This window comes from Melanotaenia boesemani, chromosome 10, assembly GCF_017639745.1.
Source record: "Melanotaenia boesemani isolate fMelBoe1 chromosome 10, fMelBoe1.pri, whole genome shotgun sequence".
NCBI classification, from domain to species: Eukaryota; Metazoa; Chordata; class Actinopteri; order Atheriniformes; family Melanotaeniidae; genus Melanotaenia; species Melanotaenia boesemani.
Genome location: NC_055691.1, coordinates 36,099,927 through 36,119,253, shown reverse-complemented (window position 1 = coordinate 36,119,253; position 19,327 = coordinate 36,099,927). Strand labels below are relative to the sequence as shown.

General features: G+C 44.3%; 1 protein-coding gene and 1 long non-coding RNA gene across 3 annotated transcripts in view; both read left to right on the top strand.

The window, feature by feature from the left end:
• The window catches only part of cdh13 (cadherin 13, H-cadherin (heart)), a 425,435-nt gene that overhangs the window by 209,086 nt on the left and 197,022 nt on the right, over nt 1–19,327 (top strand). The window lies entirely within an intron of this gene.
• Nucleotides 11,613–12,268, top strand: LOC121647351. The gene is made up of 3 exons (XR_006011832.1): nt 11,613–11,722; nt 11,934–11,994; nt 12,118–12,268. It is a non-coding gene; the product is annotated as an uncharacterized LOC121647351 (long non-coding RNA).

Here is a 19,327-nt window from a genome sequence, read left to right as displayed (position 1 = left end):
TTTGATTTTAGAGGGTCAAAAAATGAACGGTTTCACCACGAGGTTTGCTGTCATTTCTGTCTGCAGACCAACATAAAGTGTCATGAGCCGCACCTCCTTCTACCTCTTCCCCCACCCCAACTCGCTTCATCTGCAAACACACTGAGCAAAGCAACATCACCATTATGTGGAACATGTGGAAGTAATTTCTAACATTTATGTTGTTACTTCCTGTCCAGGAGGAGCGCTAGCTCCGAGCCAGCTTATAGCCTCTTTAGCTTTCACAGTGCTCTATCTTTGGGAACACAAGCCAAATGTTAATTTCTTTATCTTTCTTTATCCAGCAACTTCTTCTTTTTTAGAGATATCCGGATCCTGGTAGTCTGCAGGTAAACGTTTTGTTCCGCTCTCCACCATTTCACTTCGAACATACGTGCTGCCATTGCTCGTTGGCTGTAGCCTTTTATAGGGAGACAGGGCTGAAGGCTCAGAGAGGAGGGAGGCAGCAGCGGTTCACGTGAACATACATGAACGTGCAGCCAGAACGGCTGGTAAACACGGGGCTGGAGATCAGCACGGAGAGACGGGCTGTGTGTAAAATATACACTTTAAAAATAGTTTTAAGGTTAAAACCTATTAGAGTTTGGACAGGGGACGTCTGTACAGATTCCTTTCAGTCATGTAGGTTCAGACTTGTCCAGGCTTCAGGCTTCTTCTGGACCATCCTGTTAAATTTCATTGCCTTCTAGTTACTGTAAATAGGAAGAGTTTACACTACCTTTTCTTTCCTACACAGTTGCCAACATCATCATTGTGAAGCATGGCTGACAGAGCCTTTGAGTGGTCTTCCACCTCTGGCTTCAACTGTAAATCCTGGCATTCTCCCAGTGTCAGATTTGCTTCCTTTTTAGCTTCCTTGCTGTTGGCCCTGCTATCGCTGTTCTTCTCTTAATGTGAGGGTTGCGCACTATTGAGCTTGAATATAAATAGGTGTGGATTAAATGTGCACCGTTTCTATTTTAGGTGCTTTTTTTTAACTAACTGACAACTTTATAGTGGCTGAATGTGTGTGTTTAGTCCTTAAAGCTGTGAAAATCAGGCTCTATTTGACTGTTGAAGTATCCAACGCTCACACACATTCATTATCAAGGAAAATTCTGGTGCAGCTTGTGGTTATCAGCTGCAAACCTTGAAGCTAAACTGCAGGACTTTCAGAGGAGGGACGGAGAGCATTTTTCATGCCACCCTTCTGCCAGCCTTCTTTGTTGCGTGTGCTTCCAACTGTCATTGTTGCACTACATGGTGCTGAGGATGAAACAAGCAAAAATCAGCTGCTAGACGTTGTGTGCTCCACTGATTCTCAGAAAAAAATAGATTCTGGTTTCATCTACTATACATGTCATTGGTCTTAAGAGCAAACATGCACTGTACACAGAAGCTGCCTTTAGAAACGCCTTTGCTGCATGTAGTGCCGTAAAATAAGGGATAAAAGATAAACTTACACACTCCAGATACCATGATGTTCTAGCTGTGATTGCTCTCACATCATTAACATAGAAAGCTCGCAGACAAAAACCTTTATCACCAGCAGAGCTTCAAAGATAAAAGGGATCAGTCAACAGTTGCAGGAGAGCCATACAAACAGACACACAGACAATAAACATGCAAGCACACACACAGCTTCCCATAGACACAACAGCTGACAACTCAACTTATGGGATGAGCTGTGAATGCCAAAACTGCTTATGCATGGGTTTAATTGAGGTAGGCCACAGTATATTATTTTCAGGTTACACAGAATGGGACAGATGACCGCAGAATAAATCAAAAGTTCATTTTTGGGATTGTTTTTAAACTGAAACCTGTTTTGACTCCCAACCCATCATATAAGTTACTTTCACATATAAGCACCAGTGATGTTCAGGGATGTTTGGAGACTGTGTGGTTAATGCTGCTGTTTACACGTCTTTAACAGCGGGAGGTTTTCTGCAGGAGACGTGCTTCTCACAGCATGAATCACAAGGAAGAGGATGCAAAGGAACATCTGTCGAGAGCATAACAAGCAGTGTTACTTTTAGTAAGTAGCTAATTAGATCATGTGATTACTGCCTCTAAAAAGCAAAATACCATTATACTTTCTGATAAAAGTATGTATAAAAATATATTTTCCAATTCATTCTACACTTTGATTACAACGTCACTGAACACACCTTTGTATATAAATGTCGTATAATCTGAAACTTTGAGGACAAACCATAGACCGTATATAAAAGATGGACGGAGCCTCTGTGACGTCACCCGTAGGTTTCTGAAGAGCTAAAATGAAGCTCATTAGGCGGTTCCCACTGTCGCCATCTTGGCAGTGTCATGCGTATTGTCATTCCCGGAAATTCCAAAAATGGGCAAAGAGGTGGAGCTGAGAGGGAGACTGTGAAGGTGGGGGTGGATGATTGACACCCATCAAATTCTGAGCTGCCTGTAGCTAAGAGCTAACCGAGCTAACCCAGAGCTAGCTTGGTTGTGCCGCGGTTGTGCTGCACTCTCCCTTATTGCTGTGGAGATTGAATACCTGTCAATCAAAAGGACACACCCCTAATTATTCCGAATTTCAAGATTAAATAACATCCAATTGGATGAGTTAGAAAAAAATTCACCCCCCTCACAGTTGTCGGTAAACTTGACCTATTAATCCTAGAATGTTTTATTTGTACCAGGCTTTAAACATGTTTCTGCTGTGAAGTTGGGCTTTTTAAACATGGGAGTCTATGGGGATTTGCTCTGTTTTGGAGCCCCTAGTGGATGAGGGGTGAACTGCACGTTGTTGCACTTCCGCTTGGGCTTCACATTTCACTGTCGGAGGCTGCTGCTTGAGACAAACGTGATAATAAAGTCCACAAATCAAATTTGTGAAGCACAATGCATATAACCTAACAAATCATAAGAATGTAATAATGAGCTGATGGAAAAATGCCAGCTCTGTTTTCTGATAGCATCTCCTTCACCACATTACCAGCAACATGCAGCTGTAGAGAATTCCTCTGAAAATGATGGTAAAAGCATAATTCGTGTTGAAAACTGACCAAGGATCATTGTGTCTTTAGAGAACTTGGTTTTCATGTTTTTCATTGCCACACAGTCCCAACAACCCAGAGGACCTGCAGACTGTGCCATGCTTACATGGGATTTCCATCATCCAGAAGCTTTTGTCTCTCATTGACTTTTCTTCTAAACAACAATCCTGTCTGCAACCGTTTTCTCATACATATTTTGTGAGTAAGGCTCGTAAGTCAGAGTGTTTATGAATATCTGCCTTTACAATTATCCATAGAAGTAGAAAATACACCCACTGGAAGCAAATCAGAAACATGACAAATCCGTGCAGAAAAATCTTCGCAGCGCCGGGAGGCCGACCGCACAAAACACATGAATCATCAGATTATTGCAGCGTTTAGTCCTGCCTCTGTTTAGTCGAGCAAACTCTGACTTCTGCAAGCTCAGCAAAAGGAATTTTTAAAACTTCTCTAACATTACTGGGTTGGATCTGGTATCATCTTTAAAGTCCTCCTCCTCTTTAAAGAACAATCAGGTACCTCAAAAGCAGTGAATATTCTTATCAGAGATATGTTACTCCCTGTATGATCAGATGTAATCAGGCTGAATAAATGTGAGTTTAATCCAGTCTTAACTATGATGTGGTCTGACAGCTGTTTCCGTTGCCATGGACGCCAGAGCCGCATGGGCTCAGAGAGACAAAGGATGTAGGACTGAAGATCTTTTTTTTTCTTCTCAGTGTGCCTTGAAATCTTCTTACTAAACAGTTCAGGCTCACGGATCTGTCTTGCTATAAATCAATAATTTAAATTATATCTAACAACCTGTTAATTTCCTGCTGGTTTCCTGGTCAATAGAAATTCATTTTAAAGGCCTGATCTGTTTGAGCAAACCACAAAATAAACCACGGTTGTCGTCAGTTTTAAGGCCAGTAAATCTCTCATGGTGCAGTTCTCACTGGTCTTTTCAGCTTTATGAAAAATATAATCACATTACATATTTAAAAAAAGGACAGCCAAGTAGAAATGTAGTTTTCAGATGTAAAATAAAAAAAAAAAAACAAGAAAATAAATTATACTTGGATGCAAAACAATCTTTTATTTAACATTTTAAGCAGAACTGTTAACCCAGCCACCTTCTTAATGTTAATATTGTTTTAAAGCCTATCTGAAAATGATTTATCACTGTGGACTCCTCTGATTTTTATTTCTAATGTAATAAAACTCCTCTAAAGTGACGTAAGAAAGGCATCTGATAAGCAGCTAGCCTTTAAACTAACTCTTTGAAAGAAAATATGCTAAAAACAATTCTAATGCATTACTCTTTTTATTCTTCTTGTGGTGAAGCCTTTTGTTTAGAGATATTAGATTAGAATGACATTTTCTGTAGTTTCTTTGATCTGTGAATCGTGAAGCATTTCTTTTAAAAGAAACATAAGAACAACTGAGTTAATTTCAATGAAACACTAGAAAGCAAGTTAACCATAAGTGCATCCAAAGGTCACCCAGAAGCAGGATAACACAAGCGCTCCTCATCTTAGAAAAGAGATGGAATCATGAGTACCCACTCCCTGTGTGGAAAGCGAGAGTAGGTGGAGGCCAGAAAGCATACTTGCATATGTTCAGAGTTCAGGAGAATTAGTTGTTCAACTCTGATCTTTTGACTTGCCCAACTCTTTTCTTAACTGAGCCATTTATTGCTTTTCATTTATATTGGATCTCTTTATTTTGGAGGCTATATTGTGGATTCTATTCATTCATTTCTTCTCTCTGCATTACAAATTTCAATGTTTAATTGTGGTTTCATCTCAGAAAGCTGCATATAAAAAGCACGTGGGAGAGAATGGATTCAGTTCTATTCTGTGCAGTACTGCATATGTAGAAAGTGTGGCATGTGTTGCTTCACGGTGTGTGTGTTTTATCTACAGCAGCGTGGTGTGTGCTATGCTGTAGTGGCTGGGCAGCAGGGGAGGCTGTAGGGAAGAACGTCACAGTGCTCTGACATTTCTGTGCAAACTGATAACAAAGGCAGCCAAAAGCCTGAGTCTCCTGGCAAGCCCTCTCCCTCCTTTCTTTGTTTTTTTTTCTTCTTTTCCACTTTATCTCTCTCATTTTTTTTCTTCGTGCCCTACATTCCCCTGAGCTTTGTGTGCACACCAGCATACTCCATATTTACTGTTTCTCTGTGCTTTCCATCTTTGCTCTGTCAACAAACTTTTTAGTACATTTGATGTTGACTTACTTTCTCCTATCCACTTCATATGGGCTGCAGTGGTAACACTATGGATGACAGAATAAAACCCCAGGAGCGCCAACCTCGACAGAAGGAAAATTCTAAAAAAAAAATAAATATTAATTATTCAGTCTCAAAACGTTACTTAAGTTTCTTCCTGTTTGACTTCACCTTATGACCACACAAGGAAACCACAGATAACGACCAGATAAAATGAAAGATCTTTATTTAACTTCTCTTCAAACTACGTAAATTAATGATGTCTGTGTGTGCTAGCAGCAGTGTTGGGCACGTTACTTTAAAAAAGTAATTAATTATACTTACTAAATGAACTTGTACTTATATGCTGCTTTTTCAGTCCGCTTGACCACTCAATGCGCTTTACACTACCTGTCACACACACACACACACACACACCCCGAAAGGAACATCGGGAGGCAGCGTGGGGTTAAGTGTCTCGCCCTCCCGATATGACACTTCGACATGTAGTCAGGGGAAGCCTGGAATCGATCCACCAGCCTTCCAGTTGGAAGATTATAACAGTAATTAATTACTGTTAATTAACTACTCAGTTACTTTTAAAAAATATCTTAATTTGAACAGAATTTTAAATTCATCCACATGTTCATTTATTCATAATAAAACCGATTATTAGATCTGACTAATGAATGAAATGGAAACCTAAGGGAATAAATTGCTAACAGAAAAATCCTGGACACTAATGTCAGGCTGCTGGAAGTCACGTCTCTGTCTCCTCAGGAGGAGCTTCACCTGCTATTTTTAACAGTTCTCCCATCACTGACTAGCAGTTAGTAAATGCTAAATGTAGCTTCCTGCTAGTTGACTAATGTGAGTGGCATCTGCCGACTGGACACTACGTTTCTCTTCTGTAAGTTGCTTTTCCAGTTTTACTCGATTTTCACTTGTTAACCCAGTAAAGGAAAATAAATAAAAGAGCATTCCTGACTGGTGAGATACGAGTTTGGCTTGCTGTTTCATCTGTGTTGACGCACAGGTTTAATACACAGAACAGTTCATGAAGCTCAGGAAAATTACTTAACTCGTTGCAAAAAAAAAAAAAAAAAGGCAATACTTTCTAGTCCAGTCCAATCCAACTTTATTTATAGAGCACATCTAAAACAACACAGTTGATCAAAGTGCTGTACACAGCCTTAAACAACTATTCCAGATATCATACTGAACAATAAAAGTAAATATACTATAAAAGCAATAAAATGACTAGTGACAGTAACACACAATAAAGCCATAAAATAGAAGAAAATAAAAAATAAAATTAAATAAAAACATGAAAAAGTCAATAACTCAAGCTGTGTTAAAAGCCAATCATTAAAGGCAAGTCTTAAGAGAGGATTTAAAAACAGAGCGACCCGGCCTGTCTAAGGTGCAGGGACGGCGCATTCCAGAGTTTGGGGCCAGCAACTGAAACGGAGCGGTCCCGTCTGGATTTCATCCTAGATTTAGGGACAACGAGCAAGACGTGATCTGCTGACCAGAGAGCGTGTGCAGGGGTGTAAGACTGGAGCAGATTAGACAAATACTGTGGGGCAAGGCCATGTTGACATTTAAAAACAAATAAAATAATTTAAAAATCTATACGGAACGAAACCGGTAACCAGTGAAAATACTTTAAAACCGGAGCGATGTGCTTCTGTCTTTTGGTGCCAGTTAAAAGGAGAGCTGCAGCATTCTGGACGAGTTGCAGTCGGGCCAGATTTGACTGACTGAGCCCAACATAAAAGCTTGAATTAAAATCTCAAAGTCATAACAACAAATAAATGGCTTGGCTTTAGACAATTGCCTTACCTGAAAGAAGCTGGATTTTACAACACCACTAATCTGTGCACAGGGCCTGGCCTGGGCGTTCCCGGCTCTAGCCCCGAACATTTCACATCAAACCCCAAATGTTTTTTCATCACATAAGTAATAAGTTTACATTCTCTCAGCCGCCTTTTGACATTACAGAAGATGGTAGTTTTGTAATTTCCTGGCTTATGTGAATGCATGCACAGGTACAATATGACCAATCACAGAGGTATTTTCTGGAAGTGGGGAATCCTCCGTGTTGGCAAACAGCCCGGCGTTTTATCCCTGATCTGAACTCTGGTGTTATTTAGAGCGTCATTATTAGCGGTGTGTGTGTGCACGCACACGTGCATGTGTTTGTGTTGTAGCAGATGGAAACGGCTTTCCCATTAGTGTTGGAGGTTTGGTTTCTAGATGCTGGTTTAGTTGAGATATAGACAGAAAAATAACAGTTTATTACGTTATTTACTGATGTTTTTGTTCACCTCCAGGTCACTGGCTGGTCAATAGTTAAAGAGTTTTAAAGAGTGGCTTACATTTTATGTTGCTCACAATACATTTATATTTGGAATAAAAACCAGTCTTTCATGGTCTCACCTTTGTGTGGGTGTTTACTTTATGTATTAATGAGGTTGGTGGTTCTTGTATGTGTGTGTTGCTCCAGGACAGGGGTGTCCGAGACTGGGAAGGAAAATCAGAGTTTACCACTAGTTTAAACTAGGCTACACTACTGAAAAAGTAGTAATGGTAAAGATGGAAAACAGCAAGTGAAAGAAGGAAAGAAGGGAACTGATGGAGGGAAAACAAGTGATGAAGCCTGTAGGGAAAGAAGGAAGAGACAGATGAGATGATAGAGAGTTAGTCAATACTACAGCATGATCTTTATTCTGAAAATTGCAAGTGACTGAAAACAGTTCACGTTCATCATTTTGCTGCAGAAGATGTGCACTAAAGAGCAGGTTGTGGAGATAAACAGCAGATGTCTGGAAATCTTGTTTACATTGTCACGTTTAAGATTGAAATTAAATACATGTTGAAGCACATGTTGCATTATTTGGCTTTAACAAGGTGACACAACTGTAGGCCTGAGATACTGACCCAAGTATCCCAGGTCTAAACGAGATGAGGAAACATCCTTCGGGCAACAATACCTCAATTTTTTTGTCATTAAATAAAGAAAATTCAAAGACATCCAGGCTTTGATTTCTTCAATACATCATAAAAGTGGTTTTATGCAGTAAGCATTACTTTGCTTCACTCGCATATACATCTAGCTGTCATCAGCATAGAAATGAAAAGCAATGCCATGTTTACGAAGAATGGACCCAGGTGGGAGATGGGAGAAGGTAGAGGGAGAACAGGATAGGCCCAAGAATAAAACCTTGGGGCACTCCATAAGTAAGAGGTACTGTAGAAGACTCAGCACTCCTGATATCATACTCCTGATACAGACACAAAAAGTTTGGTCCTTCAGGTATGATTTAAGCCACTGCAATGCACAACCATGAATTCCCACCGGGTTCTCCAGACAAGACAGGAGTATCTGGTGGTCCAGAGTGTCAACGTCTGCTGTAAAGTCCAACAAGACCAAACCAACATTGTGTCCAGAGTCTGTTGCTAGGAGCACATCATTAAAAACTCACTTAAAACTGTTTCAGTGATGTGGTGAGTTTTAAAACCCAACTGAAACACCTCAAGAATAATGTATGCCTCTAAAAATGATTTTAGCTGGTCATAAGTCACTTTCTTCATGACCTTGGAGAGAAAAGGAAGTTTTGAAATAGGCCTTAAATTCAAGAGGATTGTGGGATCAAGGCCATGTTTTTCAATGTGGAGTTGTATTGCTGCATGTTTAAAAGTAACTGGTACATTCCTGGTAATTAGGCTACTGTTTATAATTTCCAAAATATGTGATGCCATGGAGGGAAGAGCTTCTTTAAGAAGCCTAGATGGGACTGGGTCAGCTGGAGAACCCGAGGGTCTCATGTGACCTATCAGCTCCTCTAAAAGAGATTTTTAGAGTTTTTAGTTAAAATTGCACCTGAGCAAACAAAAGTGAATCAGTGATGCTCCAGATCAGTGTGGCAACACCTGGGAGCAAATCAGAGCCTCTAACTCCTGCAGAGCTTGCTGTTTAATTTCTCCCTCTTTGAATGCTTAAATCAGAGTATTTTACAGTTCTGTAACAGTGACTATGAGATACTGACATTGAACCTCTTAATTGTAACTCAGCCACTTGAGCCACAAGCTTACAGCTTGCTACGGCTTCTATAAGAGTGCACTGTTTACTGATTGGAAGGTCGCAAGTTTGATCTGCAGCCCGTCTATATTCATGTATTATTGAGTAAAACACTGAATCCCAGGTTTCTCCCAGCAGCAGGCAAGCAGCCTGCATGTCAGCTCTGGAGAGTGTGAGTTTAAGTGAATGAGAGCCACCGTTAAAAGCTCTTTGTAGGACTTAGCTACGGCTAAAAGGTGCTACATCAATGCAGACCATTTACACTTTTACAGTAGTTCCATCCATTTAAGTCAAACAGGTTCAAGGTGACCGCTTTGTGAATGTGCCCGATTTGGAAACCTGTGAAAAAATTAAAAATGCTGCAGGTTATAGTTTTGAGAACAAATCCTAATTCAGACACCTCTAAGGTGGAAAGGTTTTTTTAAAAAGGGTCAGGAATCAACTCCCCGTGGTTAAAATTCATGAGCTAAAATGCCCTTAGCAGCCGAGTCTTGGGTTATTATCTCTGGCTGGTCACACCTGCTCACTCTTTATCGTTACTTGCCTACTTATTATTATTCTTTTTTTTTTGTCTAATGTATATATATATATATATATATATACATATAATAAAACACTCCTTAGCTCCTTCAACCAGGAAGGCCCTGTGGCTGTTCTTCATTTATCAAATATTTTCTGTATAAAAAATGATGGTTTACTAGACCACTGTTCAATGATTGAGCACAACAGCAGCAAGACTGTGTTTTTTGGAAATAGTCTATAGTGTCTCTAAATGTAGACATTTCCACATCAAAGTCCTCCACAATCCCTGTAGGACTGTGTACTAATATCATACATTATTATTAATTTTATGAAATTCAACCAATTATGTAGTTCGTCTATTAATGTTTACCTCCATCTGTATGTATTTATCAAAACATACATGCAAATATGATGAGTGGCTGAGCACTTTGGGTGCATGACCTTGTGTAAAAGCTACATCTGCCAGTTTGCAGGAGGGAACTGGTTTTGGACCAGAAGCCTCAAACAGAACCTGTGGACTTTTGTCTCAACAAGGTGAACAGACCCAATGTTAATCTTCCAGCCACAAATTACAACGCATGAAATTTGATAAGATTTCATATTCTAGTTAGCACTTATAGCAAGAAGGTTCCTGCTTCAAATCTCCACCTGGGCCTTTCTGCATGTTCCCCACATGCATGTGCAGGTTCTGGAAGAAAGCATTTATTTATTTTCTTTGTCCCTGAGCTGTGTTCATTGTGTGATGTGAGAGTGAATATTTTACCATCATAATGCCGTGTACGTACAGACTGCAGCCCTGCCCTGCTTTCAGGGTGTCTATTAGGATGTTTGGGACTTGAAATCTGCACCTATCTGCAGGGTGCTCTTACTCTCAATTTCTGCTTTGATTCATTTGTAACCAAGGTAACTTGAGTCATTTATAGTAAAAATAGAAAAAAAAAAAAAAACACAGCTGAGTGAAAGTGATGCTTATTTTCAGTGAATTCAAAGAGAAAATCTGATCAAGCTTTACACATTAAGTCTTTAATGCTAGAAAATCACGGTTATGTTTTTGGTATTTTATGTTTATTCTAGGTCTGTCAACACCACACGGTGGCATCTAGATGATATATCTTATGTAATTACACATGGTGGGCCTAAATGAAGATATTACTCATAGCTGAATCTGTTTGTGTTCCAGACTAATTTGTGTTTAAATCAGAAGTAATTAAGGTCTGAGCTCCTGCTGTTTAGGCAGAGAGGACTGCTTCTCTGCTCTGCTCTTATACTCACAAAACTATATATATATATATTTATATATATAAACAGGATAGATGTATTTGTATATGATAATGTACCGAAATCTCTGGAAATCTAATAGAGTTTGTATTTCTTATTTTCTCCAGACAAACCACAAATGCAGTTTGAACTTTATTTATTCCTGAACTTTTGCTTTGTGGCTTAGCTAACTGGAATACTTAAATTGAACAAAATGATTTTATTGCATAATGTTTAGCTAAAAACGATTGCTGGGAAATATAAAGCTAATTCTGGCTTGATTCTGGCTGTTCCACCAGATTAAATACCTTAAAGATCCACTCTGTGAAATCAATATGTTACATTGCAATTTTATCTATAGAAAGTTTTTAGAAAAATACACTTAAACAAGCTCATCTGTGCAGCCGCACCCCTTTCCCCTCATCAGTAAACTCCATCTGTCCACAGCTGCTTACCCAGTGTAACAGGGTAAATAGTGTTATTCCACTTGCCACTGTTATTATTATCATTGTATTGTACTGTGGTGGTTTGCTCTTGGGCGTGTCCGCCTTGGTGCTGGCGTATTTACGTCATCAGCTGCGTCTGATGTTTGCCAGTATTGAGACGGATACGGTCGAGGTAAGTCGGGTCTTTTAGCGGTCCGTTTGTGGGAGTACTTCTAAGGTTATGGAAGTTTATAATGAACATTTGTGTATAGAGCACATTGTATAGCTGCTCCTGAAGTAGGCTAATACTGTTTAACTATTGAGCAGCGGCAGTTGCTAGCTTAAAGTGCCGCTTCTGAACGTGCTAACTGTTCCAGCATTAAGTCGCTCCCATTTCTCGACAGTGTGTGAATGACCCGGCTGCAGGCTAACCGCTCCTGATCAGCACTCTTGTATTTTGTACAGGTAATTGTGTGATTTGTTCACTGTATGTGATGTTGGCCAGTATTGAGACGGATACGGTCGAGTGTGTGAATGACCCGGCTGCAGGCTAACCGCTCCTGATCAGCACTCTTGTATTTTGTACAGAATAAATGGTCAATGCAGAAGGGGGCAAGTCTCTGTCTCAGTACCTTCAACAAACAAAAAAAACACAACGCAGAGTAAGACTACAAGAAAAGACTAACCCTGTCAGAACCAGGTCTGACACGGTTACACTGGTGCCGTGACCCGTTCGGCTTCTTCCTTCGTTGGGACGGGGCCCGCCTATCACCTGGTACGGTTGCTGTGCAGCGAACCTGTTCGCGCCGAAAGAGAGGTGCAGCGGCTGGATCAGAGACAACTCGGCGCGCATGATCACGTGGTTTCTTCAGGACACTTCGGCTCATCGTCCTCTCTCGCCATTGGCTGTGATGACACCTCGGATCATCGCTCTCTCTCGCCATTGGCTGTGGTAACAGACTGCAACCCGTGGGGTGCTGCAGCTGCCATTCTGTGTGTGGCTGTGGAAGTCGGGTCTGTAAAACCAGCGGGCCCTAGATATATATATATATATATATATATATATATTTTTTTTTTTTTCTTTCTGCGGAGGCGTGTCCTTATAGTGATTGTCTGGTTTAGCAGACTGGGTTATTAAAGAGTTTTTTTTATTATTTTTTTGTTTTTTTTTATGAGCAAAGAGCTTGTCTGATTTGGGTATAATTACTGGACTTGGACAGAAAACAAAAGGAATTTTTTTTTTCTTTTCTTTCAAAAATATAAAAAAAGAAAAAAAAATTTTAAAAAGTTTTGTGAAAAAAAAAAAAAAATAATTTTTTTTTTTTTGCTTATTTGGAGTATTGGGAGAGCGAGTGTGATTCGTGCATGATGGACAATGACTTGGTGTTTGGTAGAGGGCGGGGTTCACTGATGTCCACCCCCCTTCCGTGGGTTGGCAGGGGCAGAGCTACGTTCATGCTCTCTCCCGGTGTATCACCTCCAGGTCCCAGTGTTAGGAATCTGGTGGGGGATGTTGGCAGCTCTGGGGACACAGACCATGATGCGCTGCGTGCGCAGGTTACACAAGGTGGGGAGGCATCGGGCCATTACCTGGCTGGTGTGGCTGCACAGATCGGCCTCTCTATAGGTGAGTCAATTGCTTCGTGTCTGGAGTCTCGTTTGGGCTCCGGGCTGGGATCTAGCTCTGTGGGCCCCAGTGGTAACACTATTACGGATCCATCCTTGTTAAATGTGATGATAAGGTCAGAGGCCAAGGAACCCATTGGGTTTAGAGGGGACGGGCGTGATGGACATACCGTTCAAGAGTGGGAGGAAATGATGATGGCGTACATGAAGAAAAGGGGGGTCCCAGTTGCTGATCAGTCTGAAGAGGTGCTGAGTAAGCTCAGCGGGAGGGCTCGGGAGGTTGTGAAAGTGGGCATTCGTAGTAAGCCACGGTTATCCCTTTCTGGGGGCCCAGATCCCATTTTCGAGATTTTAAAGCAGCACTTCAGTGACACTATTTCTTCAGGGATGCCTCTGGCTGACTTTTACGCCACATTACCCAAGGAAAGGGAAGACCCCTTCGATTACTGGCTGCGGCTGAACGGAGCAATGGACACGACAGAGGACTGTCTTAAGAGGCAGGGTAAATTATTTGAGGACTTGCCCCGTGATTTAACAGCCATGTTTATTAAAAACTGCCCCGACCCAGAGCTGTCGTTGATCTTCAAGTGTAAACCCCTGGCTCAGTGGTCTGTTGCAGAGGTACATGAGAGGCTCGTGGAGCACCGTGGTGGCAATACACGGACGCCTCCGGTTAGGTTGCCTGCTTCAGTGCCCGTGCAGCAGCAGGAAGTGAGGTCATGCGAGCAGCGTTCACCATCAACGGGAGCTTCAGCGCAGCCTTCTGAAGTCCGCTGTTCTGACGGCTCTGGGGACCGGCTTGAGCGTCTCATTAGCATGCTGGAGCGGATGTTGGTTCAGCAGCCGAAGGACAGTGAGATACTGGGGAGGGGAGGGAATCGTGGTCTCCCAAATCGGGTACTGAGAAGCAGAACCGCTGCTCCTTGTGCTATCTGTGGTGAAGGGGAGCACACAACTTACTACCATTGTAGAGCGAATCGGTTGTGTTTCAGTTGCTACTCACCTGCTCATGCACGAGCAGCTTGTCCCGGAGCTTTAGCCACCGGACGGGAAGGTGGGAACCCATCGGCTCAGGTGATGGGAAACTAACTGGCCTACATTCAGAGGGGGAAAATGTTGGGCCAACGAAAGAGCCCCCAGTGTGTGTTGAGAATGATGGAGATTTGGAAGCAGTCTATCAGACTGTGTGCGAGGAGAGAGATTTGGGGCGCAGACCAGTCCTCCAAAACACGCAGAGGTTGAAAGCGCACGACAGTCTGTTTTATGAGACTGTGATGTTGGGTGGTAAATTACCCACAAGAGCGATGATAGATACGGGCTCAATGGTCTGTACATTAAGCGCTAAAGTGATTCCAAGACTGTATGAATGTGATGTCCTTAAGGGAAACGTTTTGGACCCCACTGATGTAGTCTTAGTGGGTTGTGGTGGATCCAAAACGGTTCCCACTGGTATGTGTGAACTAGAAGTGGAGGTTTACGGCTGCAGGATGATAGTCCCGACTCTGGTTGTTGATGGCCAGAGCGATGATATCATTCTGGGCAGTAACATGTTGCGTTACCTGCTTCAGCAGTTAAGATCCAAGCAGGGTGGGCAGATCGGTGGTTCCTCCACACCCGCAGATGGGAGCGGCTCTGAGAAGAGGCTCCTCAGTATGTTGGCTGGAGTGGAGGAGTGCACTGAGAATCTGCCTGACAAAATGGGTACTGTGAAAACCAAAAGAGCGATCGTGCTGGAGCCGCTAACCGAGCACCTGGTGTGGGGGCATCTGCAAGGGAGTGGCATGCAAGCTGGCAGTGCTGTCATGATGGAACCAACCGGTGCTGGGGCGGTCCCCAGATCAGTGATGGTAGGCAGGACGGTCGCGGTCCTGAGGGAAGATGGGTGGCTGCCAGTGAAGGTGGTTAACCCGTTTAACAAGTGCGTCACCTTAAAGAAAAACACCAGACTGGCTGATGTGTTCTTGTGCGTAGCGTTAGAGGGGTTGGGCGCACCAGAATCGTCTGAGGGCTCTGGTACTGCGATCGGTCAGCACAGACAGGTGTCGGGTGGGAGCTCAGGTGCGGGTGTAGATGATCATAGCCTGGTCACGGAGGTCTCCAGTCTTCCCGATCACCATCTCTCCGGGGAGTGGAAAGATCACTCGGACCCGTTGCATGCATCTTTGCACGCTCTGGGGTTGTCCGATATTGACATTGACTCATGTGAAGTGTCGCAAGCTGGAAAAGAGAGGCTAGTTGGTCTCATCGCGGAGTTCCAGTCAATTTTCTCCAGAGATAAGCTGGACTGTGGGAAGGCAACTGGTTGTCTTCACCGGATTCGGATGGTTGATGAAAGGCCGTTTCGCCTTCCATGCAGGCGCGTCCCTCCGACACAGTACGAGAAGCTTCGACAGGTGTTGGATGAGATGGAGGAAAAAGAGATCATCCGGAAGTCTAGTAGTGAGTTTGCATCTCCGCTAGTGTTGGTATGGAAGAAGTCAGGAGATTTGAGGATCTGCAATGACTTTCGTTGGCTTAATGCCAGGACGGTGAAAGACGCGCACCCCCTGCCACATCCTGCGGATGCCTTGGCGGCGCTGGGCGGCAATGCATTTTTTTCAACAATGGACCTCACATCTGGGTACTACAACGTTGAGGTGCACGAGGACGATCGGAAGTTCACCGCGTTCACATCTCCATTTGGGCTGTACGAGTATAATCGAATGCCCCAAGGGCTGTGTAACAGTCCAGCGACGTTTATGAGGATGATGATGAGTGTGTTTGGGGATCAGAACTTCCTTAGTCTCCTGTGCTACCTAGATGATGTGTTGGTGTTTGCCCCCACCGAAGCCCTGGCTTTGAAGAGGTTGGAAATAGTCTTCAAGCGCCTTAGCGCTAACAACTTGAAGCTGGCTCCGAAGAAGTGTCATTTTCTGAGGAGGTCGGTGAAGTTTTTGGGCCATATTGTGACCGCTGATGGCATTAGCTCGGACCCGGAGAAGGTCGCTGCTATCGCGTCACTGACGGAAGCGGATTTGATGGAAGACCGGTCGGACGTTCCGTCTCCACGAAAGATCCGGTCGTTCCTAGGGATGGTAGTGTTCTACCAACAGTTTATTGAGGGGTGTTCGTCCCTGGCTAAGCCACTGTTTGGGTTGGCGTCAGGCGTCAAGGGTCCCCGGGGAAAAGGGAGGAAGGGGCGCCTTAGCAAGAGGAGAGTGCTCCAAGCAGGTGACTGGACTGAAGAGTGCAGCCGGTCCTTTAGTCGGCTGAAGCAGGCTTTGCTGGACCAAGTCCTTCTGGCGCATCCAGACTTTGAGAAGCCCTTTTTGTTAGCTGTGGATGCGTCGATGAATGGTCTCGGGGCTGTGCTGTCGCAGGTTCCAGCAGATGGGTCAGTAGCCAGACCCATTGCGTTTGCGAGCAAGTCCCTCAGTCACGCACAATCCAGGTACCCGGCGCACAGGCTGGAGTTTTTTGCGCTAAAGTGGGCTGTGTGTGATAAATTCCACCATTGGCTGAGAGGTCATGAATTTACAGTCTGGACGGATAACAACCCTCTGACTTATATCCTGTCCAAGCCGCGCTTGGATGCTTGTGAGCAGAGGTGGATCGCAAAGTTGGCGCCCTTCCAGTTTGGCATTAGGTACATACCTGGTCCCCAGAACATTGTGGCCGATGCTTTGAGCCGGGAGCCGTTCGTCCGGAACGCTGTGTCTCATCGGTTGACCAGAGTTGGGTATGGGGATCTCCTGACAGACACAGCAGCTGTGTGTGCGTATGGTGTGCGGGAGGCGTTCCTCTGCTCTGCTCATCCCAGGGACAAGGCTGCGGACGGGTGCAGGCCTGTGGCCCAAGAGGGTTCCGTCAGTCCAGTGACTGGGACTATGGCGGCAGATGAAGTTTCAGCAGTTCTTCAGGCGCACGTCCCAGCCGAAATTAGGATGTGTCATCAGGCTCTTCTCCTGCCACACTTCCCGCAGGCGGTGCAGCCCCCAGACTATTCTGGTCTTAAAGTCATCTCTCATGAGGACCTGCAGGACAAACAATGTTCTGATGCGGTCCTGTGTAGGGTGCGCTTCTACGTGGAACGGGGTAGGAGACCGTCACGGAGAGAGCGAGTTAAAGAGCTGCCGGAGGTCAATGGGCTCCTGAGAGCCTGGGGCAAGTTGACAATCAGGGACGGTATTTTGTACCGTGTGGCAAAGAACGTGCTGACAAAGAACAAAACCTACCTGTATGTGGTCCCTTCATCGTTGAGGCTCAGAGTTCTGAGAGGGGTTCATGATGAGGCAGGACACCAGGGTCAACAGCGGACGCTGTACCTGGTGAGACAGAGGTTTTATTGGTTGGGGTTGTACAAGGATGTGGTGGAGTATGTGCAACGCTGCAGACGGTGTGTGGTGGCGAAGTCGCCAGACCCGGAGGCGAGAGCTCCGCTGGAGAACATCAGGACGTCTGAACCCATGGAACTGGTGTGTGTGGACTTCTGGTCGGCCGAAGACTCTTCCAATAAGTCTTTGGATGTCTTGGTAGTGACCGATCATTTTACCAAGATGGCCCATGCATTCTTATGTCCAAACCAGTCAGCAAAAGCAGTGGCACACCAACTTTGGCACAACTACTTCTCGATTTATGGCTTTCCCAAGAGAGTTCATTCGGACCAGGGGGCCAATTTTGAGAGTGCCTTAATCGCTGAGCTGTTGGATGTTGCTGGGGTTCAGAAGTCGCACACCACGGCTTATCATCCCATGGGGAATGGCTCCTGTGAGAGAATGAACAGGACGCTGGGAAACATGATCCGTGCTCTACCACCAAAGGCTAAGCAGAAGTGGCCCACAGCGCTGAAATCTCTCACTTTTGCTTACAACTGTACGGTTCATGAGACGACTGGCTACCCGCCGTTTTTGCTTATGTTTGGGCGTGTCTCACGGTTGCCTGTGGACCTGGTCTTTGGCTCTACCTTGGACGTCCCAGAGGTCTCTGATTATGACCGGTACGTTCAGTCGTTGCGGACAGAGCTTAAGGAGGCCATTGACGTGGTGCAGGCGACGGCATTGAAGCAGTTGCAGCGCCATGCTGAGCTGTACAATAGGAAAGTAAGAGGGGCACCTGTAGAGGTGGGAGATAGAGTGTTGCTGGCGAACAAGGGGGAGCGTGGGAAGAGGAAGCTGGCTGACCGTTGGGAAAACGTGGTTTATGTGGTTACGGGGATACGTGAAGAGAGTCATACCTTCAAGATCCAAAACCCGTCCACGGGTCAGGAAAAGGTGGTTCACCGCAACCTGATTATGCCAGTGAATTTCCTTCCAGTGTGTGAGCTGGCTTCTGAGGGCGAAGTGGAGGGTTCGTCCTTCTCTGATTCGGGTGATCTTGAGGTGGAAGGAGCATCAGTAGGCGTGTCAGAGGACTCTTTGGATTATAGGACCAGAGTGTGGGTGTCCAGTTTACCGTCAGTGTCTTCTGGGGGTACTGTTATGGAAGGGTTGGCTCTGGAAGCTGACGAGGATACGGGTGTTCCGAGTAGTGATGGGGTGTCTCTGTTGGCCCCTCCTTCTACATGGGATCATGTGGAGACTGTCGTGGAGTCTGACCCGGTGCATGTATCTGTTCCTGTGGAAGGGGATCAGTCAGGCGAGCCTGGCATGCAGCATGTGGACTCTTCACAGATGGAAATGTCCACGGCTGTGGAGGGTGCGTCTGTTCAGGACGTCAGGAGCCGTGTAATGTCGCGGGCTGGACGGCTGTTCAAGCCCGTGAATCGGCTGATAGAAATGATGCACCAAAGGTGCGAGGTGGCATCTTAGTTTTTTTTCTTTTCTTTTCGGCTGCCATATTTGATTGTGGTGTTGCCGATATGCACTGGATGCTTTGTGCTGTTTTCTGTTTTGTTTATTTGCGTCTGGTCGGTGTGGCTACACGGACTTACTGTGTTGGATATGGTGTATAAAATGTGTGACAGGCATGTTTTAGCTCTATGAGTGGGATGAGGCTTGGCCAGCCTTCTTCTTCATTCTGACTCCTTTGGGGTAGTTTTTGACTGAGTTCTTTTTGTGTGTCCAACGGGGTGGTTCTCTATGTAGTATGTGACAGTATGCAAATGTTTTGTAATATGACTACGGATGTTGTTGCCTGTACTTGTTATGTTAAGGAATGCTGATCAATTTTTTTTTTTTTTTTTTTTGGTGTGCAA